Genomic DNA, 7,251 nt, shown 5'->3' with positions numbered 1-7,251 from the left:
TAAGATATTAAACAAGTCTGAAAGGAGCACTAACACACATTAACTTAAAGACAGGCTCACTTATACCCAAGGTCTTTTACACAACAGTTCCCCAGTAAATGCTAATTCGATAAAACTATGGCTGTTGTTTGCAGTGTTTTATAGCTTCATCACTTTAATAAACCTCTGCAGTATGTTAAGCATCCCTCTCCCAACAGGGTTGATTAGCAGGCAATCTGAAACTGCTTATACAGAAGACCAGAAGACCTTTACTTTCGTCTGCATTTATTTTACACTGAGTTTATTCCTGTGCCATAAGCTTTTGTTTCTTCAGTTTCTTCTGGGATATCTTCTTCTGTGCAACCTCCTCTTCTGGCTTTGGAACAATCTTCTCCTTTTCTGTTAATCCGGCCATGTGCTCTGTAGGTTCGTCGGTGCATCTTAGGTGCTTTGTTCACCTGGATGTGTTCAATGACCAGAGAATCAACATCTAGACCCTTAAGCTCAGCATTACTCTCTGTATTTTAAAGCATGTGCAGCAAAATTTCAGCACTCTTTTTTGGCCACCGACCCTGTGTCCAGCCCCACTGTTTGGCCTGGGCGCACCTGCCTACTTCACCATTGTACCGCCGGAATGGCACACACTGCTTCTTCAAAGAGACATCTTTCAGGTATTTGGTGGCTTTCCGGATATACATGCCCTTGATGGCCTGGGCAGTTTCATGGGTGCTCTTAAAGTGAACCCAAAGATTCGATCCTCTTGACTTGCATGATTTCATGGGGTTTTCTGGGTCGAGGGAGTAGCGAACCATCTCCACAGGTCACCTCAGGTCGCCTACAGGAAGAGCCTGTTCAACTAATTTCATAGCAGCATTATTTGTAATAGCTAGAACCTGGAAACAACCTAGATGCCCAGTAACTGAAGAATGAATAAAGAAGATGTGATACCTTTACACAGTGGAGTACTACTCAGTGGAGAAAAAAAAAGAAATGGAATCTTGAAATTCGCAGGCAAATGGATGGAACTAGAAGAAACCATCCTGAGTGAGGTAATTCAGTCACAAAAAGATAAACATGGTATGTACTCACTCATATATGCATTTTAGACATAGAGCAAAGGCTCACCAGACTTCAATTCACACCACCAGAGAAGCAGGAAACAAGGAGGACCCTAAGAGAGGCATGCATGGTCCCCCACAGAAGGGGAAAGGGACAAGATCTCCTGAGAAAATTGGGAGTAGGGTGTGGTTGAGGGGGAGGGTAGGGGGTAGGGAGTTAAGAAAAGGGAAGAAGAGGAAGGGAGAATAGAATATTAGGGTGCAGAAAGATTGAGTCAGGGGAAGAATAGAGGAGAGCAAGAAAAGAGATACCATAATAGAGGAAGCCATTATGTGTTTAAAGAGAAATCTGGCACTAGTTAAATGCCCACAGACCTACAAGGAGGACCCCAAATAACAATCTGATCAATAGTGGAGAGGCTACCTTAAATGCCCTTCCCTGATAATGAGATTGATGACTACCGTATATGCCAACCTAGAGTCTTCCAGTAGCTGATGGAAGCAGAAGCAGACACCCACAACTAAACACTGAGCTGAAGTCCTGGAATCCAGTTGCAGAGAGGGAGGAGCAAAGGGGTCAAGAACAGTCTGGAGAAACCCACAGAAACAGCTAATCTGAACAAGGGAGAGATCATGGACCTCATACTGATAGCTGGGAAACCAACATTGGACTGACCCAAAACCTCTGAACGTGGGTCTCAGTTAAAAGGCCTGGGCAGTCTGTGGGACCTCTGACCGTAAAACCAGGATGTATCCCTGGTGCACAAAAGGACTTTGGGAGTCCCTTCCCCATGGAGGGATATTCCCTTAGCCTAGAGACAGAGGAGGGCCTAGGCCCTACCCCAAATGATTTGACAGATTTTGATGATCCCTCCTGGAAGGCCTCATCCTACCTGGGGAGTGGATAGGGGATATGATGGGGGTGGGTCAGTGGAGTGAACATGGGAGGATGGGAGGGAGAAGGAACTGGGATTAATATATAAAATAAGAAAAAACACTTTTAAAAATTGTCTTACCACATTTATCCATTTCTTTTATGTTTTCTAATTGATAACTATTCATAATATCCCATGATAGTCTTGATTTCAATAGTATTATTTTCAATGCCTATTTTTACATCTCTGATTTCACTTATTTGTCATCTCTCTTTCTTGGGTAATTTGTCTACCAAAATGTTCTACCAAATGTCTACCAAAAGATTTGTTTAATCCCTTAAAAACACAATTTCATCTTGTTGGTATTTTACATGTCATTTGCAATATCTGTTCATTTGTTTCTGCTCAACTGATGCTATTTTTTTTTCTTTTTATTAATTTAGGATTTTGTTTGTTCTTGCTGTTTTCATTGTTTGCATTGAATCATTATGTTATTTTTAATGACTTTATTTTTCTTGTATAGACACTTCTCTTTTTTACTAGTAATTACTTTAAAGTTCATGCTTAATGAACTGTCATATACCCATAAACTTCAAAGGCTACTGCCATTGCTCCTGGTAAGACAATATAGAAAAAGGCCAAATACTTGTGCTTAGGACAGAGAGTAGTTTCCATTTTCAAGGTATTATCCACAAAGAATCCCAGAGCATAATAAAAAGGATTTAATGTGAATTCTATAGCCCACTCTGACACAGCCCCTTCAGCCATATAGCAGAGGGAGGGCTTTCCTTTACTTTTTTTTTTTTAAGATAGTTGAATGAAGTGATTTTATTTATTTTTTTCTCTTTTTTAATCAAAATTAGAAACAAGCTTGTTTCACATGTTTATCCCAGTTCCCTCTCCCTCTCCCTCTCCTCCTCTCCTGTCCCTCGTCAACCTTCTACCCAATCCCCTTTCTGCTCCCCAGGGAGGGTGAGGCCTTCCATGAGGGATCTTCAAAGTCTGACACCCATGTTCAGGGGGCCTAGGTCAGTCCTATACTGATTTCCAAGCTATCAGTCTGAGGTCCATGAGCTCCCCCTTGTTCAGGTCAGCTGTTTCTGTGGGTTTCTCCAGCCTGATCTTGACCCCTTTGCTCATCACTCCTCCCTCTCTGAAACTTGATTCCAGGAGTTCAGCTCAGTGTTTAGCTGTGGGTGTCTGCTTCTGTGTCCATCAGCTACTGGATGAAGGCTCTAAGATGGCATATAAGGTAGTCATCAATCTCTTCTTTTACTTTTTTTAAAGACACAAAATTTAGTAGAAGAGCTATAGTTGACAAGGTGCTCAAAGTTCCTTTGTTATAAATATATTAACCAGTTAATTGTCAAATGAGATAGTTATTTCCATATACTTTTATTTATAGCTCCTGATAATCAAATTATTTTTTAAGTTTTCAAACCATCAAAAGGACCTGGGGAACAATTCTACCATTCTTGCCTCCAAATTAGAGGCAACCAGGGTATAATTATTGCATTGCCTTTGGCTCTCTTGAGGAAGAAAGTACTTGCTAAAGCAGGCGTAAGAGAGTTCACCTTTAGAATAATAACATTAATAACCACAAAAGCAGGCATTAGGATCACTGCACTTCAGAAATTGTCTTCTAACTTTACACTGGTAAAAGTGTTGAGTCTACAGCAAAGCAAGCTGGCTGAGTGACATAACCAGTGTCTTTAATGAGACTTAGGCCTGGATGAGATAGCCAGTCTCTGGATAATGAAAGCCGAGGCCTGGGTGACATAACTAGTGTCTCTAGCTACTGAGAGCTGGAGGTTGAGTGACATAGACAGTATCTCTAGCTAATGAGAGCTGGAGGCTTGGTGACAGTGTCTCTAGCTAATGTGCTCTCTTGGAAACACTATGACCAAGTGAAGCAAATCACAGCTCTCGTCACCACCACTGGTTCATGTGAAATAGAATGTTTTTGCTATAAATGTTATCCTCTTACCCAAAAATGATAGAGTTGATAACCCTTGTCACAAGGTTTTTACAACACCATAAACAAACATGTGATGTACTTTCCACTCAACACCTTAGAACCCTTGTTCTCAACCTTCCTAATGCTGTGATCCTTTAATACGGTTTCTCCTATTGTGGTGACCTCCAAATATAAAATGATTTTTGTTACTACGTAATAACTGGGATTTTGCTACAGCTATAAATCGTAATATCTGTTTTCCAATCATCTTAGGCAATCCTTGTGGACAGGTTATTCACACACACACACACACACACACACACACACACACACACACACACCAAAATGGTCACAACCCACAGATTGAGAACCATTGCCCTAGAAAGTTGTTTCTAAATCAACTCCAGGCATATTCAGTTCCAGTTGTTCAGTTCCTGGTAGGAAATTAACATCATGTCATTACTCAGTGTAGTTAGATATATTCAGCTATATTCAGCTATTTATAAACCTTATTTGCTGATTATTTTATGTTGAAAATTAACATTGAACTTCTATTAAGTGAAAAAAGTCCTATAAAAATATTTAGACCTCAAGAATTTCCCTCATCCAACTCTCCAAGCTCCCTAACCACCAAATGCTGCTACTTGCTGGGTCTGGAACATGGCCCTCTTGTTCAATTACATCTTTACCAGATTTCTGTTTTCCTAAGTCTGGCTATCCTTGATCTTGCTCTGTAGGCAAGGCTGGCTTCAAACTCAGATCCACCAGCCTCTACCTTCCTAGTACTGGGATTAAAGGTGTGCTCCACCACACCTGACTATAAGCTTTTCTTTAATTCCTTTTCACAATTTGGAAACTTAACTGGGTGGAATCTTGCTCTGAAGTCACCACTCCCTTTATTCCAGTTAACATTTCCTTAATCTGTTTATCTCTTTGAACACAGGATTTATCTCTATTCCACTTCTTGGTGCCCCTTTCCTCCTCAAATTTATATTTTGAATTTTTTCTTACGAAGGGTTGTTCCTTTTCATTATAGATATTCATAAGAGTGAACAGTAATAATGACACAACAGAGTCAATACTAGGCCGTTTTGAAATTTCTTCTGTCAATGGAATTAATCTAAAACCTTCAATCTAGCCTCAGGAAATTTTTTTAGACAAGGGAAAAAGCAGCCCCATTCTTAGCCAAAATTATCACTAGAACAGTCTCTAAGCCACATACTAAAATTCGTCTGCTCTGAAATCTCTTGAGCTTGGCCTGCACATATCGAATCATACTCAGCACCACTGTCTTCCATGTTTCTACTAGGATGGCCCATTAAGCCCCACTTAAAGCATTCCACTGCTTCCCTAATCCAAAGTCCCAAAATCTACACTTCTCCAAACAAAAACATGGTCAGGCATGTTACAGCAAAATTCCAGTTCCAGGAATGAACTCTGTCTTAACTTGGTGTTGTTTGCTATTTGTATTTGTATTTGTATTTGTTTGTTTGTTTTTGAGACCATGGTTCTCTGTATAAAAGTCCTAGAGGCTATCATGGAACTTGTTGTGACAAGTCTATTAAATTGGGTTTCTATTACTGTGAAGAAACACCATGACCATGACAACTCTTTTTTTTTTATTGAAAAATTTTTTATTTATTTTATATAACCAAGTCCATTTAAGTGAAAACAAACATTTATAGACAATATTTGGGAATTTAGGCGTCATTCTTCCCAAACTACTTCCTGCTGGTAAGGGGTGCTGTCTTGGGGGATTCGAAGAAGATGCAGAAATCCTGGCTGTAGTCTGTAAGGCTGCTTTGTCCAGCTGTTTTGAATGTAGGATCACCTGGTACACTGTTTCAGGCGGTCTGGCTTGATCAAACCACATTAATCTGGAAGGAATCTACATCTTTTCATTTTCTGTGGAAACAAAAATAAAAATCCTTTTCCCCAGTAACTTGTCCTTGAACTTAAATTTTGGAGTCAAAGCATTTTTTTTATTTAATTTATTATTTTCATGTCAATCCCAGTTCCCTCTCCCTCCCTCACTCCCTCATTCCCTCCTTTTTTACCCTCTCTGTCCTCTCACATGCACCCTAACCACCCTCCCCTCCCATCCCCCCCCCCCAATTCCATATGTAGGGGAATGCCATCCAGTTGGGGTCATGTAGATCTGACGGGTCATGTGAAGTAGGGACTAGGGCTTCTCTCCTGTCTCTAGGTTAAGGCAGTTATCCCTCCATGGGGGGATGTGTTCACAAAGTCTTTTTGTGCACCAGGGATACATCCTGGCTCCACTGTCTGAGGACCCTTAGACTGCTCAGTCCTTCTGGCTGAGACCCATATTCAGGGGGGCCTGAGTCAGTCCCATGCTGGCTTCCCAGCTATCAGTCTGGGGCCCATTAGCTCCTCCTTGTTCAGGTAAGCTGTCTGTATGTGTTTCTGCTGCCTGGTCTTGTCCTCTCCATCTACATCTGGGTTATAGTTCAACTCAGTGTTTATGTATGGGTGTTTGCTCCTGTTTCCAACAGGCATCAGTTGAGGGCTCCATGGAGAAGTTAGTTGTTGATCTCACTATCCCGGAAGGGCATTTATGGTAGCCTTTCCACAGAAGCTCAAATTGTTAGTTGGCGGCAGTCTTGTAGTTCTCCAGACCTTTCTTTGTGCTCAATTTTATCTTCAAACCAATATTGGCTCCCTCTTTTATGTTCTCTCTCTCTCTCTCTCTCTCTCTCTCTCTCTCTCTCTCTCTCTCTCTCTCTCTCCTGTCTTCTATTCCTAAAGGGCTGATCTCCAAAATAAACAAAGAACTCAAGAAACTAGTCAACAAAACACCAGATAACCCTATTAAAAAATGGGGTACAGAACTGAAGAAAGAATTCTCAATAGAGGAAATCAAAAAGGCTGAAAGACACTTAAGAAAGTGCTCCACATCCTTAGCTATCAGGGAAATGCAAATCAAAACAACTTTGAAATACCATCTTACCCCTGCCAGAATGGCTAAAATTAGAAACACCAATGATGACTCATGTTGGAGAGGATGTGGAGAAAGGGGAACACTCCTCCACTGCTGGTGGGAGGCAAACTCATACAGCCATTTTGGAGATCAGTATGGCGGTTCCTCAGGAAAATTGGAATTAGTTTACCACAGGACCAGGCAATCCCCCTCTTGGGCATATACCCAAAGGATTCACATCCATGCAACAAAGACATCTGTTCAACTATGTTCATAGCAGCACTATTTGTAATAGCAAGAACCTGGAAGCAACCTAGATGTTCCTCAATTGAAGAATGTATAATGAAGATGTGGCACATCTACATAATGGAATACTACTCTGCAGAAAAAAAATAATGGTATCTTGAAATTCGCAAGCAAGTGGATGGCACTTGAAGAAAC

The 7,251-nt window shown here is 40.9% G+C and overlaps 1 pseudogene; it reads right to left on the bottom strand.

Moving 5' to 3' along the window:
• Positions 1–265: 265 nt before the first annotated feature.
• LOC127222145 (60S ribosomal protein L17-like) lies at positions 266–791 on the bottom strand (annotated as a pseudogene).
• Positions 792–7,251: the final 6,460 nt, after the last annotated feature.

This window comes from Phodopus roborovskii, unplaced genomic scaffold (assembly GCF_943737965.1).
Source record: "Phodopus roborovskii unplaced genomic scaffold, PHOROB, whole genome shotgun sequence".
Taxonomy (NCBI): domain Eukaryota; kingdom Metazoa; phylum Chordata; class Mammalia; order Rodentia; family Cricetidae; genus Phodopus; species Phodopus roborovskii.
The sequence above is the reverse complement of the archived record's forward strand: the minus strand, read 5'-3'. Positions and strand labels throughout refer to the sequence as shown.